Source organism: Myotis daubentonii, chromosome 10 (genome assembly GCF_963259705.1).
Source record: "Myotis daubentonii chromosome 10, mMyoDau2.1, whole genome shotgun sequence".
Taxonomy (NCBI): Eukaryota; Metazoa; Chordata; class Mammalia; order Chiroptera; family Vespertilionidae; genus Myotis; species Myotis daubentonii.
In genome coordinates, this window is record NC_081849.1 from 64,508,396 (window position 1) to 64,523,049 (window position 14,654).

Below are 14,654 nucleotides of genomic sequence, written 5' to 3' on the forward strand. Positions count from 1 at the left end.
AAAAACCAGCGTTCATCTCCATGACCACGGCTTGAACTCTCCTTCCAACTTAACGATAATAGGTTCTGTCTTAGAAACTGCTATGTAATTTGATGTATGGGGGTCATTTGGCTCTGGACGAGGGATGGGAGCACAAGCCATAAAATCCTGCCAGAGTTCCCTGATCTTTGTGTGCTGTTGTTGTTGATATTTGTTACTTGGCCTATTTACCTGCTTCAGAAACACCAAGTGAAGGGCAACCCTGGAAATCTAAAAAGCAATGGAAAGCCCTCTCAAGCCTTTTTTTGTTTTTTGTTTTAGAAAACAGTTTGCAGAAGTGAAATCTGTTCCTCCCCCTCCCCCCCCCCTCAACCTTTGCATGGTCAACCTCTGGTTCTGCTCAGAAAAGTTCCATGTGAGTTCACATATTCACAGTCACACTCTGACACACTCAGAATGTTAGCATCTGACCATTTAAAGAAAATTACAATGACAAATTCATGAAGAAAATGGTTTACACTTCACACCCCCAACTCTGTGTACTTGAGTCCTGAAGTTATTCAAGTTTTCCAGGAATAGCAGACACTTTGTTAACCAGAAAAAAATAATGTTATAAGCATCTACTAGTGATGATTACACTGTAATTTTGTCTTCAATAACGAACTCCTTTGAATTTCATTATTAAACCAACAATCTGACCAACATCTGGAAAACAAGCACAATTAATTTTCCAGATCCTCAATTAAAAATTACAGCATCCCTTATCCAGAGCCATTGTGCATGATCTTGAGCCCTGGAGTATTGTTTCTCTTCTGGAGATAGAAAGCTACAGATACCAAAATCAAAAGTAAATAAATGATCAAATAAAATTTAAAACTGAATAGCCCTTTAACGTCTGTTTCCTGTTCTTTCACTGAAAACAGTTCCTATTACATTTGGCAGTGTTAATGTCTGCCATCATAAATTTTTAAGATACTAGGCTTGTGTAAAATAAAACGTCAGGTTAAGAAAATTACTCCAGACACTTGAACAGCAAGATATTAGATAAAACAAAATTAAGTTGATTTTGAATATGCACTATTTCAAGTGAATTGCTAACCCATTATCATAAGCTACACCGGCCTGCTGTTTACTAAGTCTTTTTGTCAAGTTGTAAAATAACAAAAATACCTTTTAAAATCAAAGAGCAAACAACAACCCACATAAACTTAAAATATGAATTCACCTCCCAGACCCCACTAAAGTGCTTCCTATTGTTTAAGGTCAGCAGATAACCAGCTGGGGCCCACACAGTCCACCACCCCCAACCCAGCCCCCAAAGTTTACAACCTAGTAAAGAAGTTGGAGATTTGCCAGCCAGGAAACTTTGCTTTGCACCCCCAAACAAGGGCTGGGGAAGGAGCAGATTCCTCCGAGAAGATCTGTCTCAGTAGCCCCCAGGTGCGAGAGAGCTGAGAGTTGAAGAGGCTGAGTTGAGTGCGGGAAGCAAGCCCCATTGTCTCTCCGGAAGATCTGCCCAAATTTCAACCTCTTGCCTTCAGCCACCGCTCTCTCTTTCCACTCCCGCCCCTTCCTTAGCCTGCCCTCACCCCGAGTGTAACTGGGAACGCGGGTACGAGCCCCCAGCGCCCCTTGTCCACCCCTCCCTCCCTTCCCAACCCCGGAAAGTTGCGGCTGGGCTAGGGGAGCGGGCAGAGGTGGGGGCGGGGACGGGAACGCGGCCTGAACTCGAAGTGTAAGGGTATCAGTCACTGCCGGGGAGGAAGCTCGGGCTTGTGAACTCTTCTTGAACCGAGATCTAAGTCTGCGGCCATAAATCACCGCGACGTACACTCCGCCATTCAGCGCCGAGAGCGCCGGCGGCGGCCCCGCTTACCTTAACTTCTGACGAGCGCCGCGAGCGCAGGCTGGGCTCGGGCTCCGGCCCCGGCCCGGCTCGGCGGCCCGGCCGGGTCCCCTCGGCGCGGGATGGGCACCGAGCCTCGGCATCAGCCGAGACGGCGGGCGGGAGGGAGACCCCGAGGCCCAGGCGCCCAGGCGCAGAGCGTGGCCGCCTCGCTGCTCCGGCACCGCTCGCCCAGGGCGGACTGGGGCGGCTTGGACCCCCCCTCCCACCCACCCCACCCACCCTCCCCTCCCCCACACCCCCGCCCCCTGCCCTTCCCGAGGGCAGCAGCCGTGGCCCGGAGATAAGCGCTAGCCGCGCGGGGCTCCGCCTGGGCTAGTGGCACCGACTTGGGTATGTTTCTTATGAATATTACACGCGGAGCAGCGGCTGGTAGGGGGTGCGGGGGGGGGGTTGGGGGCGGGCGGGAGGGGAGACCGAGGCGGCTGGGGCTGGGGCTGGCGGGCCCGCGTGGGGGATGGGGCTGAGCGAGGGGAGGGCCGGGAGCGAGGTGGGGAGCTCAGCGGCGGCGGGAGGAGGGCAGCCTCCCCCCCAAACCCCACGCCCTCCCTCTCCTCGCTCCTGGGCGTCACTAAAGTCCAGGAAAATTATGCTAATGAGGACAACGGGCTCTCACAAAGGGGTCTCTCGCCGGGTTCTATTTCTTAGGAAGCCGTTTGAGAAACCGTGTCACCCTCTGCCCTAGACACTTCCAGTTGAGGGGCGAGGAGAACAAGAACCAGAGAGAGTCCCCCAGACTTCGGGCAGTTGCCCTCACCTGCCACCCCTAATCCAAGAACCACAAAGCCTATCTCTGGGGGGCTCGGATAGGGCCTCCTTTCTCGGGAGACCTCCCCACGAGCCTACAGGGCTGCCCGTGGTTATGTTTCTAGGCAGAAACACTGAAATCCTGGCAGCCGGGAGCGAAGGAGCCGGGAGATGCACGGCGGGGGGCGGGGAAATGGGCAGCCCCAGGCTCAGGTACGCACAAGGTTCCAGAAACCTGGGCCTCCAGTCCTTGTGTGCGGGGTCACAGGACAAACATGCAGGTCACTCACAGGGAAGGACTGATAAAGCTCTGAGTCCACAGCCACCGACATCCACGGTACCACCCCCACCCCAGTCAGCGGTACTCAGGGAAGCTGAGCAGAGGAAAGGCCGGAATGTGCCCGCGATATTTCCACAACTTTAAGGAGGATAGTCTCCCTCCCTCCCATTCCTCGCTCAACTCCCCAGATTCAGAAGTGAACCCTGCAAGGGTATGTGTGTGACAAAAAGGGAGAAATGGAGCTTTCGTGCAATTCTAAGGTGTCAACGGCCGGTCCTTCTCAAAGGAAGGTGTTAAAAATATAAGTAGTATGTTTAAACTGTCAGGGAGCCAAAGTGTCACCTTAGAGCAAAAACAAAGCCAAGGGAGAAGGGAGAAATCAAAAAGCACTCCGGGCCAGGGTGGCCTCATGCATACCAATGGTTTTTGTCATTTATGGCTGGGCAAGATTTATGACTCGGCGCCCCAAAGCTGTAAACAGAGCACAAAACAGCAAACACTTGCTCCTTATGGCATATTGCAGCAGCTCAACTTGAAAGGGGGAGCCGGGCCGCGTAGGAGGCGAGAGCCGGCCACAAAAATCCGCTCGGCGGCATTTTCTCTTCAAACTGTCCAGGTCCGATGTGGCATTTGAAGAAAGAAGGCGTGGGTCAATAATCAACCCGCACTTTCTCCTCCAAACTGCTGACGCGACTCTCACGCTTCTCAACTCAGCCAGCTGCCTGCAGGGACGGCCAGCTCTGTGAGACCTGCCAGGGAAGGGATGGCCGGGCCGCGGATCGAGGGCACCGAGGTGAGGGCTGGAGCGCCCGGGGCGCACACCTTTCCACCAGCGCCAACACTGTGCTGGGCAAAATGCGGGGCTGGACCCGCCAAGCTGGGGAGCCGGGGAGCCAGGGAGAGCTGGGACAGGAACGGGGCCCGGGTGGCTTCTGGGCGCGGGCTGCCACCGGCAGAAGCGGGGTTCGGATCTCAAGGATCTCAAGGCTGGAGTCTGGCGCCTTGGGTTCAGGCCTCTCTGCTGAAATCCAAAATGTTGGTTTTTGAAACAAGGCAGGTGAGGTGATTAAAAGATACTAATTTATAACAGCTAAAGGTCATTTTTTGTTTATTCTTTTTAAAGAGAAAAATCCCTCCTGTCAGTGTTTCATGGCCAGAAACTACCCTTGGCTGCAGCGGCTGCTGTGTCCTTTCCAGGCAAATCCCGCAGCCATGCACCCGGCTCCACCAAAGCCACTGGGGTTTTCTTTGCTAAGAAGACTCCATGGCTCCCCAAATTCCCCCAAGTCCCCGTGCTCCCAGCCTCCCGCCCACGGGGACCAGAAGAAACCCTGTTCTCAGCACTAGAAGAATATTTGGAACAGCAAGGGCACGCTGCTGCCTTCTCAGGGCTCTTCTTGTGAAGTGTCTGAGAGGCCACCGTGGCTGGGAGCGCTGGCTGGGCAGCCAGGGACCAAGGTGAGGAAGGACTGTTGGCAAGAAGAGGCATCAAAACCCCCAAATGGGGAGGAAAGTTCATGAGGAAATACACTTGCCTGTGAGGGTGAGGCTGGCGCTGGGAGGGTGAAAAGGGGCTAAGCCTTCTTATAGCTACAGTTTAGCTGTAACAGTAGCCCTAGCTCTTTCCTTGGAGGAAAAGCCGGTGCTCTCTGTATGTGGCTGCTGGTTTCCTCGCACTGTGCACACTTTCGTACAGAACCGGCTGGAGAGCCCTCCCTTAGATACTTATTCTGCTCGCTAGTACTGAAGCAACAATAAAAAGATGCCTTTAACAAACCTCTATTCCCTCTCTTGTTCTTTCTAGTGAAACTATATTATTTATGAGTCTTTAACTGGGTCAAAAATGCGCCAGAACTGGGTCATAAATCAAATGAAATGCTGACAAGTAATTGAACAGCAATTAAAGCTTACATTTTATTTCTAAGGGGTGTTTTAGAGCACTTGAAACGGCCTCAGTTAAACATGTTACTGCCGGGGCTGGCAGAGGGGGAGGGTGGAACAGCCCTTCCATTCTAGGGAATAAATCCCACTCAAGTAGGGTAAGCTACATTTGATTTTTTTCAAGTAGAAAGAAAAAATAAGATTTTTTTTTTTTTAAAAAAGTCACGGGGCAAACCGGCTTCCTGACTGTTGGTAGGCACCCCTTTCTTCTGCTCTGAGAGCTCTGGGAGGGGAGGAAAGCGAAGTTTCCCTCACCTTTTCCTGGAGTTTCCATCTCTCCCAGGAGCGCTGGGTCCCCAAAGCCCAATTAGCTAGGGCTTTCCCAGTAATTTGGAAGCACACAGTTTCGCTCTCATCTGCCTCCATTCTGGCTGCAGCACCATTTCTGGGGCTCGGAGGCCGGAGAAGAGTCTGCCTCTGCTTCCTGCGGACTCTGCCTCCGGACTCCCTCCAGCCCACAGTGCCCCGGCCAGTCCTCCTACCCTCCAGGCCCGCGGCCGGTGGCCCGGCCACCCTCATTACCAAGCCCAAACCCAGCTCAGGCTCCCTCTTCCCTCTGTCTCCCCAACATTCGAATAACAGAGCTTTTGGGCACCCAGCACGCTGGCCACCCCAAGCCTCTCCTAAATCCGAGCTGTCCTTCTCCACCCCTACCGGGCAGAGGGTGTATGGAGAAACAAAGGCGTGTCCTGGGGTCCAGCTCCTTCCATCCCGTGTGTGAGAAATGGCATTCTGCAACCCAGCACTGAACAAAGTGGCCTGAAGCATCATCAATAAAATGGCAGCGCATCTGCACACTCATTGATTTCCTTCTCCCAGCTGCTCCTGCTGCCCTGGTCAGCCCTAGCCCACCATCCCTCACCGGCAAACAGCAGCAATGGGGGGGAGCAGCGATTCTCTTTCTCCTTCACTCAGTGTCCACCCCCTCCAGGCAGTGTCGCCTGGGAGAGCAGCACTGGCCACCTTAACCTGCGTGGGCACTTCGGGACCCTCCCTCCGCCTGGGGCTCCGCTCCGGGTCTCAAGCCCCGCTGTAGTGGACAAAGCCACACTAGCACTGGAGGCTACCAGGCCCACCAATTAGCACCCAAGTGCCCCTTCCTTTACACCCTCCGACACTTTTCAGGGAATTAAACTCAGTCTGAGGCGCTACTGGGGATCTTTCAAATGGTTTCGGTTCTAAAGGAGAAACAAAGGAAGAGATGGGCTGAGGGTCCTGTCCCTGAACCAGGGTCTCCTCGCCTGACCTTTGTCTCTCACAGCCATAACTCACTCTAGATATGAACAATCAACGGAAATACCTTAAAATAAATTCCATCCTCCTGGTGTGGCCTCGAGTCGCATCGGCTAGCTGGCCCAGAGCCGCTCCATGAGTGCTGAAAACTGCAACCCGCTAGGAGAGCACTCTCCGGAGAAGGGGAAGGAGAGGAGGAGGTGGGTGCGTGTGGTGGGGGGGGGGGGGGGGAGCCTCTCTGTAGAGAATCTAGAAAACGTAATCACAGGCGAAGCCGCCCGGGTCTCAGCTCCAAATGCCACAATAATGTGCTGTATTATGTGCTCACGTGGTCATACGTCAACTTAAATCCTTTTATTTGAAATAGGGAATCACTGAAGGAACTAGGTTTCCAAGCAGCACATTTAGCTTTGGGGGAGGGGAGGAGGGGGACCGTGACCAGCAGAAGGGAAGAGTTTTGTCTAGGGCAGTTAGTTGCTGGGGGCATCTGCCCCCCCCCCCCAACATGTGCCACACAAGGCCAGTTATCTCTCTTATATTTCTTTGCACTTGATACAAACATAAGAAAACAGCAATACTGTACCCATTGTTAGAGACCATGTAACTTTCCTTACAGTTTTCCACTCACAGACCTGCCGAACCCAGCACACCCAAGCACTCTCGCCTCTCTGGCCAGTACATCAAAAGTCAAGGCCCAGGCCCTGTTTCCAGAAGAAAACCCAGTAATGGTTGGCCTAGTAGTCAGTTGACTCTCTCATGGCCTGCCATTGTATGGAATGTGCTAACACCCACGCCTTACACCACAGCCACTGTAGAAATGCAAAAGACCCATAATTACCTGACAAAAGGCTAAAGTCCAGTTGCTTTTGTTCTGCTGGATGGGAGCCCCGTAGGAAATAGGTACTTGGCTCTAGAGTGGTGGGTGGGTCAGAGTTTTGTAGAATCTGGAAGGACCCAGTGCCCCGGCCAAACCTGAACTTACACTTTTCCTCAGTGCATAGCGGAATGATACATGAAATTATAGGCTTCTAATGATGAAAAACGTAAGGGGAAAGGATCTCATTGTCTTTGTAAGAAGAGAAAAAAAAATTCCTAGCATCCCTTGAATTAACTAACCTACTGCAAGGTAATCTGGGACCCTTTCTGTTCACCCTCCCCTAAGACAACTCTGTGTCCACCAGCAGAAAATGAACTGGACCAACTCTTCTTAGGAGTAACCTGGCTGAAATAAATAAGACCACACACACACACACACACACACACACACACACACACACAGTCCTGCCTTCTGCTTGGTGACAGTCTCCACTGATTTTAACATTTCACCCTCTCAGGAGCTAGCTAAAAACTTCCTCTTTTTGGATCTTAGTTTCTGAACTTGGGAATGCTCTGAGGTGGAGAGATCCTCATGTTATATTCTTTTGTTCCTGGAGAGCGGGTCTTCGGTTAGCTAGGCCTCTCTAAGCATGAGGACAAACTTGCAGCAGCTGCAGGAGGCTGTGCATGATTCTTCCCGCCCCTCCCCTCCTGGCCTGCAGGGGAACAGAGAGGCCTAGTGAGACTGTAAGGGCCTCAGGAAGGGGGCCTGCTTTTGAGGGTATCCAAATCAGAATGGCAATAAAAGGAGGAGACCTCACACCCCTTGGAAGGGAGCCTGCCCTAAGCTGGTGGCAGTATCAGTATTCCAATGAGGTTCAGCCTGTAGTACAGCTAGGAGAGAACCTCTATGTCACCTTTCCCAGCTCTGACCTACGCCACAAAATGGAAAGTATGCATCTCACATGAAAACCTGCTCTCTCAGGTTTGGGGGTGGTGGACAGGACCAAAAGCTGGTTTCCACAAAGCACTCCCCAAGGACTCAGACCAGAAACACACTGTCCTCTGCTCCTCTTACCCATCACACCCAAATATTTTACACTGAGCTCTCCTGATAGCCTAGACAGAACCTGGAAGTACTGCCTAGTTGTTGGTAAACTCCACTCTCCCCAACCAAAGTTTCTGCAGGGGCTTCAACTCAATGATGAGAAGGGGCCCCCTTCAGAACTTGCAGAACCGTCTGGAGCAAACTGAAATTCCCAAGGCCATAAATCAATGGGAGAAGTGTTTGGTGGTGCTTCAGAGAAATGCCTTAACACCAGCAAGGCCCAGAGGCAACTCAGCTCCAGCCAGGAGCCTCCATGCCGCTATTAACAGCCCAGTTAATGCTCCAACTGCTGTTTAACAATTAACATTACTGACCTGGGGTAGGATACAGTGATTTTGTGGGTTATAAAGGAACATATCTGAGGAAGTCTCAAGAAATTTAACTTTTGAGGTGAAAACAGCTTCCCCAAGAGAGAGCTTGGGCTGGGCAAGCCACCAGAGAACCCGCAGCTGAGAGTCCTCCTTCCCCACTCTGAAATCTGCTTTCCTGGAGCAAGGCTATGGGCCATTTAAACTCCCATTCCAGAGACCAAGAGCGAAGATGCTCAAGTATCTAGAGGTCCAGCTGCCAGTACCGCTCCATTCGCTCTCTCAGGCCCTAACCTGGCAAGCCTGGGCTGGGGACACATGCCCTGGATCCAGGCCACCAGAGCCAAAATAGGCAGAAAGTTGTCTAGGAAGGAGCAGGTGACTCAGGATGCAGAGCTTTAGTCAATATTTGCAAGGCTGTTGGCAGATTAGATATATCTGTATTCAAACACTGCAATCTGATTTCTCTGTCAAAAATACACTTAACATGTTTCTCCCTTTAGTTAACTCTAGTGGTTTTTCTACTCAGAGTCAGGTTAGGCCCTCTTAGCCCACTTTTCTTTGGTGGAGGTTATAGATCATTATTTAACATGAGATATTTCCTGTGGGTGCAACTGCACTACAAATGGGCTCCAAGTTCTCTGGACACACACGAATGTGTATATCACTTTATACACATGGTCTCAAACTCCTGCAACTGTTTATACACGCAATGATAGTGTTGTGTGCAGAGATGCAAATCAAATGTTCACACTGAGTGGCAAATTCCTGAAATGCTCTGTCTATACTTGATATAAATAGACATACAGTAGCTGAGAAAGTAACCCAACTTTACTATTGCTCTGTTTACTTCCTAGCTAATAAAATAAGAATTGTGTCTAAAACACCATATCAGCCGTAGAGCATCTCCAACAGCATGTTGCAATAAATTAGCAACCTAGTCTCTATTTGGGGAGAAAATTTTAGGGAAGACTGAGGCCTAGGGAATAGAAAACAAAATCTCAGAAAACTTTTTAAAACAAGTAATTCCTCAAAGAACAAAGCAAACCCATTCCTTCATACCAAGCTTCGGGAAGCTATTCCAGCAGCCCCTCCCCCAAATAGGCACGAAATTTATGGATCTTTTACAAGGTAATAAACCACAGTAATTACCTCCCTGCATCCCAAACTAAGAGAACAAATTAAGCCAGAACTGGAAAAGAATTTTAAAGAGTTTTCCCTTGTTCCAAAGAGGAAAATAAAACGCTGAGATAGAAAACCTGTGCTTTTCCTGTAGGAAGAACAGCAGGTCAGCCTGGCTAAAGGAACCTGCGACAGTCTATACTTTGGAAATAAAGCAACTTCCCTCTCGCCAAGGAAAAGCAAAAGGACCAGAGACGCTGCGAGGCGGTGAGCCCAGTTTCCTCCATGCAGAGCTGGATTAACCACAATTTCCGAACTCACAGTCTCCGCGCCGCGCCGCCAACAGTGGACAAGTAGCGCGGCCCACGCAGCGGCCACCGCCTCCGTGGCCTCTACTGGCTTTTGCCCTGCTGTTCCATGTAGCGATTTGTTTGGAACTTGCTGGAAGAAACAAATACATCCTTCTCACACCCCCGCCCCCCAAGCACATACATCTTTGGTCTCTGCGACCCACCGCGCTTTCTGCAGAACGCCGGCTTTTGCGGGCTCTTTGTCTGCCTGAAGCCTTGCATTCGCGGAACTCGAGCTGAAAATAACCCAGCTCCAAAACTCTTCCGAAGTTAAATATTGACCAGAGCCTCCTTCCCAGGCTGCAGCTGCCTGGGAGAGCAAACTCCCGCCAGAGGCCCGTGCAAAGCCCCAAGCGGTGACGAGTGTGGGCGCAGCGCTTACCTCCAAAGATATTTAAGACTGAACCCCGAATTGTCTCCAACTCCGGAGCGCTCAGGGAATCGCCTTTTCCGGTGTCCGGGCGCTCTGCGGATAAATAAACAGCAGAGGGTGAACGGTGGCTGCGAAGGAAGGGAGTCGGAGGACCGGAGTTGGAAGCGCGGCCGTTCCGGGCGCCAGGGTGGCCCCCGGGGTGACGCGGACACGGAGGAGTCGCCAGGGCATTCGTCCATGCGGCACACTCATTGCTCGAAAGGTTCCCGTCTACAAATGGCCTGAAGATGGTGATTTATTTTTGTAAAATAAATACATACTCCATCTCCGCACCCACACTCTTCCTTTTCTTTCTTTATATAGGGGGCGGGCAGGGGGAAGGGGAAGAAAATGGACGAGGCGGAGCGAGATGGGAAGGTGGAAGGGGCTTTGCCGCGGGAGCCTGCGCTGCTCCGAGAGCTCCTCACGCACCTCAACTTGGGGAATGTGAATGCGCGCTTTATTTTCTTTTGCTAACAAAGGGAAGCCTTGTCTGGGAGCGTTCAATCACAGACTCTCCCGAAACCTCGCTAATAGTGTTCATTTCTGTTTGGCGCGAAATCAAACTCCAGCTCAGCCCATAGGCCACGGGCAGCCTTGAGAGGTTTTGTATTTTGGTTCATTCAAGCCCTGGGCGGGTCACTTCTCTGCCCCAGTGGGCTGCCCAGTCCCTCACAGCAGGCCAGCTATGGCTGCTGGAAATAGGGGGAAACTGGGAAGGATGTGGGCTGGGACAATACCCAATCGAGGGGCCCTATCCAGCCTCACCTTGCACAGTGGAGACAAGCTCCTAGATGCCCTAATTCTGCCACCACCGTGTCCCTCAAGATATCTGCAACCCCTCTCTTGCTCTCTAGCTAGCAAAAGGTCAGCCAACTTGAGGGGTGTGGGGAAGACGCTGGGGAAGAGGCGAGAATCGTCCTAGTCAATGAGCTCTGGCTTGGAGAACTTCTCCGCTGGGCTGGCACTCTGCCAAGTGGATTGCTTCCACAGCCCTGTCCCTGCCCCACTACCCCTTCACCCAAACCCGCATAGCCTCCCACACTCTGGCCTGCCCCAAACCAGCCCTCAATGGCTGTCTGGCATCCATGCAATCCTGCTGATAGTACCAGGAGCAGCTACCAAATACCTGACAGGTCCCCTGACCCCCACCCAGGCTTCCCAGCCCCCTAGCACACTGAACAAGTGGCCGCACACCTGAAGCTGGCTGCCCTCAGCCACCACCGCCCAACCCGCCGCCCCCACCCTCCACCAGGCACTGGGGACTCAGAACCCATGCTGGGCCCCTTTCTCTTGTTCAAACTCGCCCTCTGTCTCCCCCAAGGCAGTGCCCCTGTGGCCTTGGAGCTCCTGGCATGACCCTGAGTGAGGTGGAGCTTTGCCATACAGCACGTTGCCACTCAACTTCATCCCAGAAAGATCTGCTATGCCACCATCTGCCAAGCCACCCCCACTCGGCGACGCTTAGGAGTATTGTAATTATTATGGTTATTATTATTGTTGCTATTTCCTTATCCCCAAGTCAAATATTCATGACTGCTGTTCCCCATAAATCGTTCGGGCTAATGAGTCACAAAGAGATGTTGCCCAGGTCTCTCCCTTGCAATGGCCGCCGCCGCTGCTGTGGCCTCTCTCGGTGGTGTTTTTGGCGCTCGCTTGCTCCCTGGCTCGCTAGCCCCGGCGCGGGTGATTTATGAACACCGGGAAAATTGAACAAAGCCGCGCGCCTGTCCTGTGGTATCTCTGCAGCCTTCCCCGGTGTGAATCAGAACATTACCAACTGTCTGCGCATCCGTCCCACTTCATCACCAAAGCCAGGCTACCACCGCAGAAAACCCGAGCTCCAACTCACATTTCCCCGGCCGCGGTGCACTCCCAGGACTCGCAGAAACCCTGCAGAAAGAGCTCCCAGACCCAGCATGGGCCCGCCAGCTGGGTCCTCCCCGTGAAGGGCTCTCTCTGACCCTCCTGAAGGAGTTAAAAGCCTTTAGAAATAAATCTGACGGTGTGTGTTTTAAAAAATCAAATAGGAAGTTGGGGGTCTTACTTCTGAGAGAGTCATTCCTAGTGAGGCCCTGCTGACTCCATCCATTCTTGACGATCGGCATTAATTATTTAATGAGTCACGTGACCCCCCAGGATTACAATTTCAATTTCTCCCTGGAACAGGCCTTATACCTTTATCTGCTGCCACCAGGGTCCTTGGTTGGCTTTTTAGTTCCCAGACCTCCAGAATGCAGACCCCCTTGCGCAGCTCTGGGGCAAGGGAACCCCCATGGAAATTCCAGGGCAAGCATAGCAGAATGAGTCAGTCTGGAACTATGAGAATTGTAGACAGTGGGGTGTCCACTGCTCTCCCAGGCACCCTGACCCTGACATCTGTCACCTCCTGAGCTCAGAGGTCAGCCCACCTATCTCAGCACCCTTCTAACCTGGAGAAGCACACCTGTGGCCCTTCATGTCCAGTGTGAACCCGGACTCATTGGCCACCTGCCAAGGAAAGATGCCTGTGCACTTACCCCTATCCAAGGTGGGACCAAATCTATAACTCATTAACATAAAGAAAAATGGGAGGGGGAGCATTTAGCTGCCTCAGTTTCCTCATCATCAGTAAACTAAGATGGGACCAAAATGGCCTCCAGATCTCTTTTTCCTAAGATATTCTTTCAATCTGGGATCTCTTTTACCCCCAGAAATCAATTCCAGAGAGACTGGGGCTGACCTGAAAGGGGGCAGGGGTTACTCCATAGGTTTGGGGCCTTGAGAATAAGACTTGACAGAGTTCCAAGACAGAAATTTCAGATGAGAATATTTCACAACAGCCCCGGCAGCCTCCTAGGTGCTATCAAAGAGTTAGAACACAGGTCTCTCTTCTTCCTCCTATTTTTTCCAGCCCATACTCTTTGAGAGAGGAAGCAGTGTTAGTCTTGGGTCCGTATATAATACAGAGAGGAGCAACCACTGGAGGGGCAGGGGTTGGGCAGGGTGAGCCTGTGCGCTCCAATAGAGGACCTCACCTGGGCTAGGGATGCAGAGAGTGTCACGAACAGCTTTTTGCTTGCACAGAATCCACTCATTCAAATGGGAAGCCCCAGGTCTCTGTTTGCTACATTGATTCTGAGTTTTTTCTTTCTTTCCATTCTAAAGAATGGTTGATCTGTTTCCATGTTAAACTGCTGGAGGGAAGGCAGTGGTGGGTGAGAACAGCACAGTTTGGTAGCTTAGGGAAGCAGGGAGAGAGGGGAGGAGGCTTGGTGATACCCACCCCATGGGGAGGGGCTGAGAGGTGGGGGAGGATGTGGACACCCTGTGACAACTGAATATAAAGTCAGAGATGCTGTGCAGAGGGCCCACTCCCCATATATCTAGGTAATCTTCCCATGAGCTCCATCCTGGGTATTAAGTACTCTACTCTGCCTGTCACAGTTGAATTCCTGCTGTAATAAAACACCGGGTATATCGTAGATTTCAGCAAAACTAGGAAAGAGAGCCTGCAAAGTGCCATTTTTCTTCAGGGGGGAGACTCTTAAGTACTTAATTCAAACTGTGACCATTAAAGTGTCTCCTATCCGATTTAGGTTGATTTCAGATGTTGACAAAACTTTTATCTCTCCAGAGTCATGCACAGCTTGGCTATGTGACTAAAGCAGATGAGTGTGTGTTAGAGGGAAGGAGAGAGAAAGAGAGAAAGGAAAGAAGAGGAGAGCCTGTGTAAGGGTCATTTTGGCAGCAGAAGTATAGAGCTCACACAAAATACTACTGTCTTTAAAGGTCAAGGGTTTGAGGGGCCAATAGAGTTTGCTTTAAAAAAAACAACAATTAATGAGATAGAAAATTTGTCCTCTGGGTGAACTCTTATGGTTGCCCTAGCAAAGGGCAGACAATGCACGATTTTGAAGCACAAAGTGGGATTTTCTAAGCTGTTATAACAAGCTCCTTTAAAAGACCAAATCTGAAACAGGCAAAACACTAAAGAAATGGCACAATCATCTGGATTATTTGGGAGCATTTTGACTTGGTAAAACTTACCAATACCTTAATAATCAACACAATTTGGGTAAAAATTCCATTTTGCATTGGAATATAAACACACACACACACATCTCCATCCTTTCTCTTCATTATCCCTTTTAGCTCCATACAACTGCCTCTAGTATGTAGCTAATTAAAGCTCTCATCCCCTTCCTCTACTACAAAGGAGAAATATAAGAATTTACCTTAATTGATGACAATCTGCCATGTGAGGTTTTGCAGCTTGACACTCAATTTCCACCAAGAGTCTAGGCATTTTTTGAGCAGACAGGCAAGATGCTGCGTCTTTGCCCGAGACCACGTTATTTGCAAGAAGATCCCTTGCTTCTCCACAGACTTTTCCCAGAGAATGCCTTTCAGAATTGCTGTTGAATTACAAAGAAGTATTTATTGTATGAGGTGATTAATGATTCCTGGGAA

General features: G+C 51.0%; 1 protein-coding gene and 1 long non-coding RNA gene across 9 annotated transcripts in view; one reads left to right on the top strand and one right to left on the bottom strand.

Annotated features, from left to right (window-relative positions):
- The window catches only part of HOXA3 (homeobox A3), a 48,293-nt gene that overhangs the window by 8,248 nt on the left and 25,391 nt on the right, over positions 1-14,654 (bottom strand). For 2 of the 7 annotated variants that reach the window (XM_059712624.1, XM_059712620.1), the window contains 2 exons: positions 14,420-14,599; positions 10,173-10,256 (listed from right to left, as the gene is read on the bottom strand). The gene's annotated coding sequence lies outside the window, so the exon portion shown is untranslated. Of the gene's footprint in view, positions 1-1,855; positions 2,074-6,153; positions 6,271-10,172; positions 10,257-13,219; positions 13,379-14,419; positions 14,600-14,654 lie in introns of those variants that run through there. The other 5 variants (XM_059712621.1, XM_059712626.1, XM_059712622.1 and 2 more) reach the window with 5 other exon arrangements.
- On the top strand, positions 2,093-5,003 carry LOC132243063 (uncharacterized). Of its 2 annotated transcripts, XR_009454779.1 has the most exons (3): positions 2,093-2,218; positions 3,529-3,705; positions 4,036-5,003. It is a non-coding gene; the product is annotated as an uncharacterized LOC132243063 (long non-coding RNA). The 2 variants fall into 2 exon arrangements; XR_009454778.1 differs by lacking the exon at positions 2,093-2,218 and having other exon boundaries at positions 2,852-3,705.